Here is a 15,496-nt window from a genome sequence, read left to right on the forward strand (position 1 = left end):
AAAGAAACCATTGTTAAAATTTTGTTAGCTTTTGAAATCTATTTATATTTGCACACAAATAGTAAAATTTTACTTTCCATTTACTCAAATAGGATCATATTGCTCAGATATTTTTCAAAACTCTGCTTTACTTTGCAATTATCAGTCATTTTCCATGTCAGTATATATGATTTCTAATGACTGCATAATATTCTCATATAGATAAATCTATTTAGCCAATACTGTTATGTTTGGATGTTTAACTACTTTCATTCCTCCTGCGCCCATATAGGTAATGCTGCAATAAACATCTTTCTCCTTATATTTTTGCTCATTCATCTAATTGCTTCTTCAGGATGAATTCCTAGCCATCAGCCAAATTTTGTAATTTTGGTTATTGGTTGATGACTTAGATTCATCAAGGAATGCATTACTTATCTAGGAAGAAGTTCAGTCTCTTATTTTCTATTAGTCACTTGTGACTTTCATTAATGGTTAATGATTATTGAATTCACACAGTAGATATTGAGCATCTGCTGTGTACATGGCCCTACATTTCTAGGTTAGAGTTTTCCTCTGGGTAAATCTGTGACTACATACTGTGAGCCAGAGTTGATTCATAGTAAAGGATGGAAGCAATATATGAAAATATTACTCTGTAAGATTTGAAAGAAAAAAAATATTTTTACTTTAAAACTACGTAGTTCATACTTTCCCTTTAAACTGTTGTGAAATTAAGAAAACGTATCTGTTTGGGTTGCCACTTATTCTCAGTTAGGAGACAGTAATATTCAGTCAAATTATTTAATAAATGAGGACATTCATGTACACAGTGAAATACAGCATTGAGTTCAAGATTGTTGACGCATAACTATCATGCTTATTGGATATGTTACAGTGTTGCTAAAAACAATATTTTCAAACTTCCTAGAGAAAACCCACATTCTCAAATTATTTAATTAAACCATATCATTTTATATGTCCATACTGTTTCATAAAGTAAGACAGTGAAACATCATTCTGTTTCCACATTAAGCAGTGTAATTATAAACATGGGGTTAGACCTCCATAGGGAGGCAGCAGTCCAATAAATCAGAATTACAAATGGTATGCCCCAAAGGAGTATTTACCCATTACTTTAGCCAACTTATAAATGAATAGCTTAAGACCACAAGTAATTAGATGGGGTCAGGAGTAAAGAATATCTATAAAATGGATGGCAAGTTTCTTCCGATTCTTGAGGTTCATTATCACTTTTGTGCTGATTCCTGTTCTAAGTTATCTTTGGTAGCTCTCTGTATTGGTGTTTAAACTTTGACCATTCAGTAATGAAACCTAAATAATCCTGATTATAACTACTAGAAAACACAAATGAATCACTTAGAAGCAGAAAATTTTCTGGACCAAATAGGAAGTATTTTTTCACACTTTTGGCATCTATGGGCTATTTAATGGAATTTTGTGTTTAGATAAACTATTAAAGTAAGTTTTAATGAAGATTTATTATAATTATTTTAATAACAAAGTAAATGTCTTATAAAATTTAAATGTACCTAATAATATGCATTTGTTTCTTAATGATTAAGAAAACCAACAAGTATTGGGAATGTGTTAAACTCTTGTTGAAAAAACATTAGGAACACACTGCCAAACCACCTACAAATAGTAAATACCTAGTAAATATTTTTGTAGAAATATAATCATAAATAGTCCCAGCATATCCCTTTCAAATATACTATATTTATATTTCAATATCAGGTTGCTGGTTTATTGCTTTAAAATTAAATATACTGAGAATAACATGTTAACAATTTGATCTTAATATTTTGAGTCATGACCTAGTAAATTAAATCTTTATCAGCTTTAAATGTTTTCTTGAGATTGTGTTTTTAAAAATTTTTCCCTTTTAAAATTTGATAGTGCTGTAAAAATACAACTAGATTGTATACTGATCCTTTCTCTGTATAAGCATCCCTCAGTTGATAGAACTTAGAAAAAATTTAATGGTTCTGTAATTTATAAGGCAAATAACAAATTGACTTGAATCTTTCCTTTTCTCCATGAAACTTGACATTGCTCATTATATTAGCAGATAGAAAACCAAACTCCTTGTATGGTGTGTGTGTCTCTGTGTGTGTGTGTGTGTGTGATATTTAAAATGCATGAGTGAAAACACTTACTAAAATATATTAACAGCTATAATGAGAGTCCCAGTTCCTAGTAAATAAACATTTATACTGGAAATAGAATGGTTACAAAGGACCAGTCTTCTATTTTGCCTATCATCAGGAAATTTATTAGCTCTTTGTAAGCTGTTAGTCCTAGTAGATTTGAGCTGAGTCTCCTTAGCTAAGTTAGAATTGAATATTTATGAACTGCTGTTCACATGCAAGGATACCTTTAACAAACTGTACAGTTATAATACATGCAAAGATACCTTTAATAAACTGTACAATTATAATCAGAGGGAAAGATTAGAAAACAAAACAGTAAGAATAGAATAGAATAATAATTGTGGAGAAAGTGCAAAAACCTTTAATTTTTAGCTTGTTTACCATGGTTTCAAAATTAGAGATGTTCAAGTAAGCTAAAGCCAAATTATTAATTTAGGGTTTCCCTTGAATAACGAATATTTTAAGTGTGTTAGACTATCAGGTTTTGTAATGAACTTGTCACTTTCAATATCTTTATATTATGAATAATTCTAGTGTTGTATAGTAGTATGAGTTATTGTTAGTGCTTTATCCTAACTGGGATCTTGAAAAATACCATTTCTTCTCTTAGAACCTAAAGTTCTAATAAAACTTCAAATAAAACATTCTAATAAGACTTTGAACTATATGTTTTTTAAGAATTTGGTGCATTATATAAATGTGATTTTGTTACATATAGAGATGAACAGCTTTATACTAGAATATATGGTATCCTTTATAGTGAAGTTTATCAGGAAAATAATAAAATCAGTGTATATCATACTTCTTAGGAACTTAAATCTACTTTTAATTCTTACTTTTAAGGCTTTCTGTAACCTATATTTCTCTCCCCAAGATTATTAATCCATTCTTTATATACTGCAAATCTGATCCCATCTCACATGCCTTCTCATTGCCCCTCAAATATGGTGGATTTATTATGCTTTTTTTTTAAACTTATGCTATTTCTTAAACTTATGAATAACTTACGCTGTTTTCCTAAAATGCCATCTTTACTGTTTCTGTGGGTTTTGTCTGTTTTAGCCCTGATTAATTCTAGTTTGTTCTTTTTTAATCTTTTTTTTTTTTTTGGTACATATTTGTCATACATATTGATCACATTCATCATAGGGAATTTGTACCTGTACATAATATGTCTTGATTCTTTTTTTTTCTCATGCCTCTTCTCTCCCTTCAACCCTTCTTCCCCTCCCCATTTACAAAAGCTTTGTTTCAATTTTTTTCTTCTACTTTTTTCCTTTTCCTTTCCTTCCCTTCCTCCTCCCCGCTCCCTTATTCCCCTTTCCATTTGAATATGTTCTTCCTACTTCCCAATATCTGTCCTCCATTATGCTCCTTATTTACCCTTTGGGTTTCTCACACAAGAGGAACAATTTGGTATTTAAACTTGTGTGTCTGGTTTATTTCACTTAAGATTATGGTCTGAGGTGCATCCATTTTCTTACAAATGACTCAATTTTATCCTTCTTCATGGCAGAGTACTACTCCATTATATATAAATACCACATTTTCTTTATTCATCTATTGATGAGCTTATGGGCTATTTCCAAGATTTAGCTATTATAAATTGTGCTGCTATAAAAATGGCTATGCATATATCACTGTAGTATGATGCTTTTAACTCTTTTGGGAAGATACAGTGGTACCTTGGTTTATGAACTTGTTTTACAATTTTTGGAAATAGGGTTGTGTTTGTGTTTGTGTAGGGAAGATAGCTGTGGAATTTGTGAATGGAAGCAAAATTTTGGAATGGAAGCAACAAACCAAATTGTTTGCAAACAGAAGCATTTGTGAACAGAGGTGTTACTGTACCTAGGAGGGGAACAGCTGGGTCAATGGAACCTCTAGTTTTAGTTTTTAGAGTACTCTTTATTCTGATTTCCATAGTGGTTGTACCAGTTTGTATTCCTACCAGTATATTATTTTCCTCTTGTTGGTTCCCTTTCTTTCCCCTCTGTTCAATTGCTTCCCTTGCCTGGTGGATTCATTCTATTGGGATTCATAGAATTGTTGTATTTGTTGTCTTTTTCTAGAATATCCTTCAGAACTTTTTGGAGTGCTGGTTCAGTGGTCATGAATTTCTTCATTCTTATGTTGAATTTCTGGAATCTTGACTATTATTTGCCTTGGTATAGTTTTTTCTGACTATGACTATTTGGAGTTCTATATATATAACTTGGAAGTATCTTATTTCTCTATCAATTTTGAAAGATATTTTTGCAGGGTACATCAACCTGGGTTGAAGATTGTTTTCTTTTTTTTTTTTTTTAAGACAGCATGGCTCTTTCCAGTTTATTGCATGAAGGAGTTACACTAGTCCGAGTGAAAGCGGATCGACCCCAAATGGTTACATTATACAAGCCGTGAGGTTTTTAAACTTGTGACAAGGGACAGAAGGGATATTCTACTCATTGAAGGAAATCCTCACTTAAGCTTAAATGAGCCACAAGCACTTAAAACCCATGAACCTTCAGCTGATCATCCTTAGCCAGTCCAGTCTCTACCAGGAACTGGCATATGTTCTTGGGCTGTTCACCCTAGGGCTGGATTACTTCATATTCTGGATGCTCGATTACAGTACCATTGCAGGCAAATTTCTTCTTAAACACCTTCACCAGTTTTTTTGTTTTTTTTTTATCGTAATCATCAGCGATCCCTTGGACCAGTGGTAAGGGTCTTCCTGCCGTTTCTCTGTTGGATTCTTATATGGATATAATCCTCAGTGCCGTCAGGAAGCAGGTCATCACCCTTACTTGCATCAGCAAAGGGGTCGAAGGAGTGGAGGTTCTGGATAGCGGACACATGATACGATTCCTTTTCCTCGGTGGAAATGGCCAGCAGAAGGCGGCTGCGAGAGAAGGCTGGAGGGGGGCGGATCCCCGGGAAGCAGGGGGCTCAAGAGGGAGGCAGATGAGTCCTCGGCCGTGGCTCAGTGACTGGGGCCTGAAGGTTGTTTTCTTTAAGGCTTGAAATACTTCATTCCAGACTCTGCTTTACTTAAGGGTTTGTGTTCAGAAGTCTGCTGTGATACTGATGGGTTTTCCTTTATAGGTAATTTGTTTCTTCTGTCTCACAGCTTTTAGTATTCTGATCTTGTGTTGAATTTCTGGAATCTTGACTATTATTTGCCTTGGTAAAGTTTTTTTTGACTATGACCATTTGGAGTTTTATATGTCTCACTTACCTGTATTTCAGATTCTTTTTCCATGCATGGAAAGTTTTGTGCTATTACTTTTGTGAACAGGGTTTTTATGCCCTTTGTGATATCTTCTGAATCTTCACTGATTCCAATTAGTATTATATTAGTCGTCTTCTTCTTATCATCTAGCAGCTTTTGGATTGGTTTTTTGTGGTCCCTTGCTGTTTTGAAGAAGTTTTTCATTTGATGATCACCAACCACAACCCTGTCTTCTAGATCTTTTGATAGTCTGTCTTCACATTGGTTGACTCTGCTGCATATACTTTCAGTAGAACTTTGAATCTCTTGGATTTCTATTTGAGTCTGTTTTATGGAATCCAGTTCTCTTCTATGTTGGGTATTCATGGTTTCCATGTCTTTCCTAAGCTCTTCTATTTTTTTTTTTATCTGTATCTACTCTAGAATCACTAACCATTTCCTTCATTATAGTTGTCATTTCTTTAATTATCTCCATTTTGGTTTTGTCAAGAAACTTATTCATCCATTTTGTTACTTCTGCTGTTACCATTTTCATAAAATTCAGCCAAATGGCTTTTGATTTCTTCCACTTCAATGTCCCCTTGACTGTAGTATGGTTTATGACCCCCAGACAATCCAGGTATTGGCATACAAGGAAGATCAATTGATCACAACACTATGTCACCTGGCTAAAGTACAATCAGTAATAACAGTAGCATCAAGCATAGACTAGAAAATGACAAACTGTGTTAACTATTAATTTGCCACCTTTAACCATAGGTACAAGATTTGTAGTTCTATAACATAATCTAAGACAAATCTGAAAATCATATACAGTAAATATCCCCTCAGTAGAATGATTTTCTCTAGCAAACAAAATTTAAAAGGGATAAGAAAGAGAAATAGAAAAATAAGAGAAAAAAATTAGAAGCAAGGCTGAAGGACGAGGGAAGATTACCCAAACTTCAGGAAACTGGTGAAGAAGACAGGAGGGAAAGAAAGAAGGAAAAACAGAAACAAGAACAAAACAAAACAAAACAAAAACAATCAAAAAACAAAAAGAAAAAAAGACATTTCTTTATCATATGAAGTCTGTGGTTACCTTCTGGTGTCTATAATTTTGTAGTAGTGTCCAATTCTGGGCATGACTCTGCCCTTGCTGGTAGACAAAGGAGGCAGTTAGAGAGCCTAGATCCATGCTGGATAATCCCAGCAAGGCTGCAGTAGGATTAGGGTGGGGAGACAATTCTGGTACTTTCAAATTCACAGAAGTTCAATCTGATCCTGGGCTTTGGTCCTGGGGTTAGAGCTTGAGTTGTTTGGCTTATAACATTCTGGGTGTGTCTTGGCAGTATGACCACACAGCTCACTGACCCTGGATGTCTCCTGTGGTTGTCCTTCACCCAGTCACTGTGGTTTTTTAACAGTGGGAGCTGAGATGAAGCCAATCCATGGCTGCTCTGAGTCTCAGGTTCCACTGGTCCCTCCCTAAAATGGTGTCCGACCAAGCACTGTCTACAGGGGACACTATAGCTGTAACTTGGACTGGCATCACTCACCAGCTGTTGTAGTATATAACATCCACTGCTCTGTCCCACTGGTGCATTTCTCCTGGATCCCACTGGAGACACCTGCTTTCTCTGTGTCTCTGTAGATTTTATTCTTCCTTCCTCATGCCAAAAGCCAGGAGCTGGGGAGAAAGTACAGATTGCCCTTTCCTTTTTCTGCTTTTCACTTTCTATGGGCTCCAATTTTCCCTTCAGATCCTTCCTGGGTCCTAGGGGTCCACCTCCCTCCTTTTCTTCTCCAAGTTGTTATTTTCCAGTGTCTGGATCCCGAATCTTAGAGTGGTTGATTTGTTGCTGCTTATTGCTATGCCATCTTCCCAGAAGTCCCAATTCTATTTTATTCTATGAATCCTCCAATCCACACTAATTTCTTCCTTGTAAATCAGTCACATTTATTACCTATGGTGTACATTCTAATATTTGCTCTGATTTGTCTTTCATTGCTTCATACCTGTTTTGTATGCCAACCTATTCTAAATCCCAGGTAATATTAAATGTCTTGATAACAGGTACCTTGGCTAATAGAACTTTCAATGATGACCTCAATATTTAAAAGAGTTTAAAAGTAATTCCTATGTTGAATTGAGTTGAAGTAAGTTAGAGATACTTATTAACATATATTTTGCCTCATAATATGGTGTGTATGCTTTATGAATATGACTATCCCAAGTTATCAGTATTTTTTTTAAAACATTACAGTTGCTGAACTATGCTTATTGACTGAAAGACTATTTTGAGCCATACTATAGGAGAGGTATATTAGAGTAGGATTATATATCAACTTTGGTAAAAAGTTAACATTGGTAGTACAGTAGACTTATGAACTAATAAATTCAACATTACATATGCTATATATCTTTACATTTTATTATATGAAAGCTCCATCTTGTTTCCTTAGCTAATTTGTCTCTCTCTAAAGAAGCTGTTTGTTCTGATACATTCTACTGTCTTCCTCTCCTTAAATGCTTGTAGTTTCATCTGCCTATTGATTGTAGGTTTCCTTTGCACTAGATCTAACTTCTGAGGTCTTTTGATCAGTAACTGACAGGCAAAGGAGGACAGTTTTTTATTAGTGCAGTGGGCCAGTGAGCTAGCAATCTCTTTGTTTTTGTTTTGTTTTTTGGTACGGGGGATCAAACTTGGGACCTTGTGCTTATGAGGCAGGCGGCGGAACCACTGAGCTAAATCTTACCCGGCCCTTGAGCTAGCAATCTCTGATTGCTCTACCGAGGTAAGATGAGATGGAGTAAGAGAGATCTTTCTTATAACTTCAGGTGATGCTGAGAAAAGGTAGGTTCTTCTCAATCTAGGTAAATTTGGGGCCGATCAATCTACTAGGATCATTTAGGACTGTCAGAGTAAACAATATTCACCATGTAAAGAGAATATGAGAAGTGTGACCCTTCTCTACTTGCTAAGAGAATCTACTTTCAAAAGGTAGTTGAGCTTTTGAAGGTTCAGGCTTTACTGTCAGTAAATTTCTATCCCTACCTTTGGATCTATGGATCCTTTTTATGCTCTCCTTTCAGAAACAGATATATCTTCCATAGATTTGATTTTGTTGATTTTTTATTTTTTATTTTTTTGGCACTGGGGATTGAACTCAGGACCTTGCGCTTGAGAGTCACGCAGTGACACCACTGACCTAAATCCCCGATCCCCTGATTTTTTATTTTTATTTTGTTGTTGAGCTGGTCTGGTATGGTAGCCACCCTGGGGAGAGGGAGCCATAGTATGTTTCACCTATTGTCTTCCTATGATTGTTTTTAGGAAAAATGTGTTATTTGTACTGTCTTACTGGTGTTTCTAAGTTTTCAAGATCCTTTATTCAATATCTGAATGTTGAGTAAGCTTTCATTATAGTATAATTTTATAAAATATTTATTTGGACTCTTGCTGAAAATACTTAAGTCACATTCATTGTGTGTTTTTCGGATATTCTTCATAGTTAATTGGAAGATGGAAGTATCTTTTAGAATTGCCTTTTAATTGTTCATATTTCATGCTTTATCAGACATCAAAAGGAATGTTCTGTATAGCTGCTATGCCTATAACCAGTGTATTCATACTTTTTCTGTACTGTGTTAGGGTGGAATTTCTGGACCAGCTGCATTCTAGGTGATGCTTGCTATGGATTCTCTTTCAGCTCACACTCGATAGTGACAGAAAATACCAGAGCAATTACTGCAGTACAGTAATGGTCTTCTAATTTCCAACCTTGCATGCAGTTGCTGCTGTCAGTCAAGTACAATTACTGTCCGCAAAATTTTCTTTGCCTGGATGCAATTGTGCCGTGTTAGAAATGAGAGTTCCTGAAAGTTTTCGAACATTTTGCTTGTAAAATATGTCTAATTTGAAATTTTAAAACTGTAGAATTACATTGCCTTTTTGTTTTTTATAAGGCTGATCTCAATAAGACTGACAGTAATAAGAGAACAACAAGAGCCGGGGATTTAGCTCAGTGGTTTTGCCGACTGCCGCGCAAGGACCAGAGTTCGATCCCCGGTACCCTAAAAAAAAAAAGAATAACAAAAAGAATTTGAAATTGCATTGATTATATTTCTGAAGAATTACATAGTTATGAATATATTCCATTTATGAATTTGTACCATATTGCCTACAATTCAGAAAATGTATTTCTAAACATATGTTACTTCTTTTCTGTGGCTTTTTAATTTTTTAATTTTTTTTAGCACATGTTTGAGATACATAATGAAAACATTATGTGTGGAGTTCGTACATAAACATATCACATCGTAGTCTTTTCTACTTCCCCTTCCCTCCTTCCCTTCTTTCTCCATCCTTAGATTCCTATCCAGTGTGCAAAAGGTCTAGCTCCCTGTATCCTATCATCTTTTATTTATTTATTTATTTATTTTTATATGTTTATTTATTTTTTCTAAGTTCTTTTATTGGTACATTTTAGGTATAAAATTCGTTTACATTTATCATTGGGTGCTTGTACCTGTACATGATGTATCTTGGTTCTTATTTTTTCCGCATTACCTGTGCACCCTTCCCTATTTACACAGACATCATTTCCTTTTTTTTTTTTTTCCTTTTCTCATAGTTTTTCCTTTCCCTCCTTTCCTTTCGCCTTCCCCTCCCTTCACCCCTTCGTCTTTGGACCTTTTTTCCTATTTCAATTATTCATTTTAATCATTTTAACCCTTGTTTACACTATCAATTTCTCACTAGTGAAACTATTCAGTATTTACACATGTGTGTCCTATTTATTTCACTTAAGAGTATGGCCTCTATATGCATCCATTTAGCTAAAAATGACTCTAGTTTTTCATTCTTTATGGCTTAGTAGTACTCCAGTTTATTAAAAAATCAAATCTTCTTTATCCAGTTTCCAATTGATGGGCACTTGAGCTGCTTCCAAGCTTTAGCTATTACAAACTGTGCCGCTATGAACATGGGTGCACATATATCACTGTGGTATGATTCTTTTAATTCTTTGGGGAAGATACCCAGCAGGGAATAGCTGGGTCAAATGGGACCTGTAGTCCCAGTTCTTTGAGGTATCTCCATACTGATTTCCACAGTGGTTGCACCAGTCTACACTCCCACCAGCAATGGAGCAGGGTTCCTTTCTCCCCACACCCCCACCAGCATTTGTTATTGGTTGATTTCTTGATAGCCATTCTTTCTGGGGTGAGGTGGAATCTCACTGTTGTTTTTATCTGCATCTCTCAAATGACCAGTGATGTTGAACATTTTTTCGTATATTTATTTACTGCTTTTACTTCTTTGTCTGAGAAATGTCTGTTCATTTCAGATGCCCATTTTTGAATTGGGTCTTTGAATTTGAGTGGTCTGATTTTTTTCAACTCTTTGTATATTCTAGATAATAGTCCTTTGAGGTACAGCTGCTAAAAATTTTTCCCACATTGTAGGTTGTCTGTTAGCTCTGTTGATGGTCTCCTTTGCAGTGCAGAAGCTTTTTAATAAGATGAGATCCCAGTTGTTGATTCTTTCTGCTAGTTCCCATGCTACTGAAGTTTTGTTCATGGAGTCTTTTCCTATGCCAATGCCTTCAAGAGTTCTACCTAACTTATCTTCGAGCAAGTTTAGTGTTTCTGTTGTAATATTTAGATCTTTAATCCACTTCAATCTTAGTTTAGTGCGTGGTGATAGGTATGGGTCTAGTTTTAATATTTGGCAGGTTGAAATCCAGTTTTTCCAACACCATTTATTAAATAGGCTATCTTTCCTCCAGTGAGGGTGGTTGGCTCCTTTGTCAAAGATGAGGTAGCTGAGTATGTCTGGAGCTGCTTCTGTGTCTTCTAATCTATTCCATTGATCCTCAGGTCTGTTCTTTTGCCAGTACCATGCTGCTTTTATCACAGTAGCTTTGTAGTATAAGATTCAAGTTGGGGATTGTGATACCCCCAGCCATGTCTTTGTAGCTTAGAATTGCTTTTGCTATTCTAGGTCTCTTCTGGTTCCAAATGAATTTTTGGATTGTTTTCTCTAGTTCTGTGAAGTATATTGTTGGAATTTCAATTGGCATTGCATTGAATCTATATAGTAGTTTTGGAAGTATGGCCATTTTCACTACATTGTTTCTTCCTACCCAGGAGCAAGGGATGTCTTTCCATTTTCTTATATCCTCCTCAATCTCCTTTTTCAGAGTGCTGTAGTTTTCAGTGTAGAGGTCTTTTGCTTTCTTTGTTAGATTGATTCCTAGATATTTCATTTTTTGGATGCTATTGTAAAAGGAATTGTTTCCCTAATTTCTCTCTCAGTGAGTCTGTTATTTGTGTACAAGAAGACAATTGTTTTTTGATTGTTGACCTCGTATCCAGCTACTTCACTGAATCTGTCAATTAAGTCTAGAAGTCTTTTGGTGGAGTTTTTTGGGTCTTCTATGTAAAGTATCGTATCGTCAGCAAATAATGACAGTTTAACATCTTCCTTTCCTATCTTTATTCCTTTTATTTCTTTCTCTTGTATAATTGCTGTGGCTAATGTTTCCAGAACTATATTGAACAGGAGTGGTGATAGTGGGCATCCTTGTCTTGTTCTTGATTTTAACATGAAAGTGTTCAGTTTTTGACCATTTAGTATGATGTTGGCTGTTGGTTTTTCATAGATAACCTTAATCAGGTTGAGATAAAGACCTTCTATTCCAATTTTCTGTAGGGTTTTTATCATGAATGAGTGTTGGATTTTGTTGAATGCCTTTTCTACATCTATTGAGATGATCATATGGTTTTTGTCCTTGACTCTGTTAATATAATGTATTACATTTATTGATTTACGAATATTGAACTAACCTTTCATCCCTGGGATAAATCCAACTTGGTCAGGGTGTATGGTCTTCTTAATGACCCTCTGTATTCTGTTTGCCAGTATGTTGTTGAGGATTTTTGCATCTATGTTCATTAGAGAGATTGGCCTGTAGTTCTCTTTTTTGGTTGGGTCTTTCCCTGGTTTTGGAATCAAAGTAACACTTGCTTCCAGGAATGAATTTGGAAGTGTTGCTTCCCTTTCAATTTCCTTGATGAGTTTAAAGAGTAATGGCAATAGTTCTTCTTTAAATGTTTTGTAGAATTCAGCAGTGAAGCCATCAGGACCTGGGCTTTTCTTCATTGGTAAGTTTTTTAGTACATTTTCAATTTCCCTCATTGTAATTGGGGTGTTTAGAATTCTATATCATTTTCATTTAACTTTGGCAATTTGTATGTATCTAGGAATTTGCCCATTTCTTCTCTATTTTCCATTTTATTGGAGTACAGGTTCTCGAAGTAGGTATTGATCCTCTGGATTTGCATTGGATCTGTTGTGACTTCACCGTTTTCATTCTTTATTGCATGTATTTGCGCCTTTTCTGTCCATTTTTTGATAAGGTTGGCTAAAGGTTTATTGATTTTGTTTATTTCAAAAAACCAACTCTTTGATTCATTGATTTTTTTTGCATTGTTCTCTTAGTCTCCATTGCATTGATTTCTGTTCTGATCTTTATAATTTCCTCTGTTTTATGAGCTTTGGATTTGTTATACTCTTCTTTTTCTAGCAGCTTGAGGTTCTGCATTAGGTTATTTATCTGAGTTTTCTCTGTTTTCCTAATATGAGCGTTCACTGCTATTAATTTCCCATGTAGAACTGCTTTCATTGTGTCCCATAGATTCCTGTATGTTGTAGTGGCATTTTCATTTATTTGTAGAAACTGTTTAATTTCTTCTGTGACCCATTGGTTGTTCAAGAGGGTGTTATTCAGTTTCCATGTGTTTCTAGGGGTTTTGCGGTTTCTTATGTTATTGATCTCCAATTATATTGCACTATGGTCTGATAAAATACAGGGGGTAACTTCAATTCTTTTACATTTACTTAGACATGTCCTATGAGCTAGCATGTGGTCTATTCTGGAGAATGACCCGTGTGCAGCCGAAAAGAATGTGTATTCTGATTTTGTGGGGTGGAACACTCTGTAACCATCTATTAAGTCCATTTGTTCAATAGCTTGGTTCAGTTCTAGAATTTCCTTGTTAACTTTTTGTCTAGATGATCTGTCTATTTGTGATAGTGGGGTATTGAGTTTCCCCACTACAATTGTGTTAGTGTTTATTTGGTTTTTCATGTCCATTAATATTTGTTTTGTATAGTTGGAGGCATCCGTATTTGGTGCATATATATTTAGGATTGTCATCTCTTCCTCTTGTATTGTTCCCTTCACAAGGATGTAGTGACCATCTTTGTCTCTCTTAATTAGTTTTGGTTTGAAATCTACTTTGTCTGCAAATAAGATTGCTACCCCTGTTGTTTTCTGGGTTCCTGTGGCATGGAGAACTTTTTTCCATCCTTTTACTTTCAGTCTGTTAATTTCTTTTTGAGTTAGGTGTGTTTCTTATATACAGCATATTGTTGGGTTTTGCTTCTTAATCCATTCTGCTAGTCTATTTCTTTTGATTGGTGAATTGAGGCCATTAACATTGATGGTTATAATTGATAGATATTGATTCATCCTTTTCATGATGTTTTACTTTTGTTGGCTCTTTTATCCCGCCCCCCCCCGCCCCGCCCTTTCCCTTTAGTGTCTTACCTTGCCTGGTGGTTTCTCTCTGTTGGGCCTCATGGAATTGTGAACTTCATTGTCTTTTTCTAGGATATTGTTTAGAATTGTTTGTAGTGCTGGTTTGGTGTTCATGAAATTTCTCAGGTGTTCTTTGTCGTGGAAGTATCTAATTTCCCCATCAATTTTGAAAGATAATTTTGCAGGATACAACAGTCTAGGTTGGAAGTTATTTTCTTTTAGGGCTTGAAATACTTCACTCCAGGCTCTCCTTGACTTGAGGGTTTGTGTTGAGAAGTCTGCTGTGATTCTGATGGGCTTTCCTTTGTAGGTTATTTGTTTCTTTTCTCTAACTGCTTGTAGGATTTTGTTCTTCTGTTTGGTTTCTGGGATCTTGACTATTATATGTCTAGATGTAGATTTTTTTTGATCATGGCTAGTTGGAGTTCTGTATGCCTCACTTATCTGTATGTCCAGTTCTCTACCTCTGTCTGGGAAGTTTTCCACTATTACTTCTGTGAACAGTTTTTTTTATGTCAATTGTGCTTTCTCCTGTTTTTTCATGAACTCCTGTCAGTCTTATGTTATCTTCTTTGCATCATCTAGCAGCCATTGGATTGATTTCTTGTGGTCCCTTAGTATTTTTAAGAAATTTCTGTTTTCATGGTCTTTAACCGCGATCCTGTCTTCTATATCTGATATTCTGTCTTCAGATTCCCTTAATCTGCTGTGAATACTTTCAATGGAGTTTTTAATCTCCTGAATATCTGTTTGAATCTGTTTCATGAATTCCATTTCTTTCTTATGTTGGGTGATCATGGTTTCCATTTCTTTTATATGCTGGGTATTCATGGCTTTGAGCATGTTTCTGAATGCATCTATTTTTTTTATCTGTTTCTGTTCTAGAGCTTCTAATCATGTCTTTCACTCTGCTCACCATCTCTGCAGATATCTGGGAGATTATTTCTGTTTTGAATTTTTCTAGAGCCTCGTTCATCTGTTTTGTTACTTCCTGTGGTATCAGTTCAGGGTGACCAGGTGGTTGGTTATCAGACTTTTCCACCTCATTTCCCCTAGGGACCTTTGGTGGGGTGGAGTTTTTGCCTTGCTTAAGTGCCTTCTCATTTTTGTTTTTGGTATTTTCCTTGGTTTAACTCCTGGGTTGATACTTTTTAATTGCTTATTGTAAGTATCTTTGTTGCTTATAATTAGAACCCTTATGAAATGATTACTTCTCAGAGGTGATTTCCAGATATAGCTGGTCTTTAAGTTTTGAGTCTCTAATGACTCTGAGGCTATCTCATTATCATTATACTAGGAAGGGTCACTGACTAGATCAATAACAACACCTTAGCCCAGTGTATACAATCAGCAACACCATTGCATCAAGTACATCTTACAAAATGACATTTTGTGGTAGTTATTAATCTATCACCTTTAGCTGTGTGAATTAAATCAAGGTTGAGGACCAACCCAACATATGATTATAGTGAATAAACTCTTCAGTATAACACTTTACCCTTTGGGATGGGGAGTTAGAAGGGGTTGAGGAGGGATG

The 15,496-nt window shown here is 35.4% G+C and overlaps 1 protein-coding gene and 1 pseudogene across 6 annotated transcripts in view; one reads left to right on the forward strand and one right to left on the reverse strand.

Annotated features, from left to right (window-relative positions):
• Acbd6 (acyl-CoA binding domain containing 6) overlaps positions 1-15,496 on the forward strand; it is a 228,418-nt gene that overhangs the window by 37,388 nt on the left and 175,534 nt on the right. The window lies entirely within an intron of this gene.
• The window catches only part of LOC106010057 (eukaryotic translation initiation factor 1 pseudogene), a 35,231-nt pseudogene continuing 24,380 nt past the window's right edge, over positions 4,646-15,496 (reverse strand).

Source organism: Heterocephalus glaber, unplaced genomic scaffold (assembly GCF_053883595.1).
Source record: "Heterocephalus glaber isolate CG9 unplaced genomic scaffold, H.glaber_assembly_v1.0 deba00001600, whole genome shotgun sequence".
Taxonomy (NCBI): Eukaryota; Metazoa; Chordata; class Mammalia; order Rodentia; family Bathyergidae; genus Heterocephalus; species Heterocephalus glaber.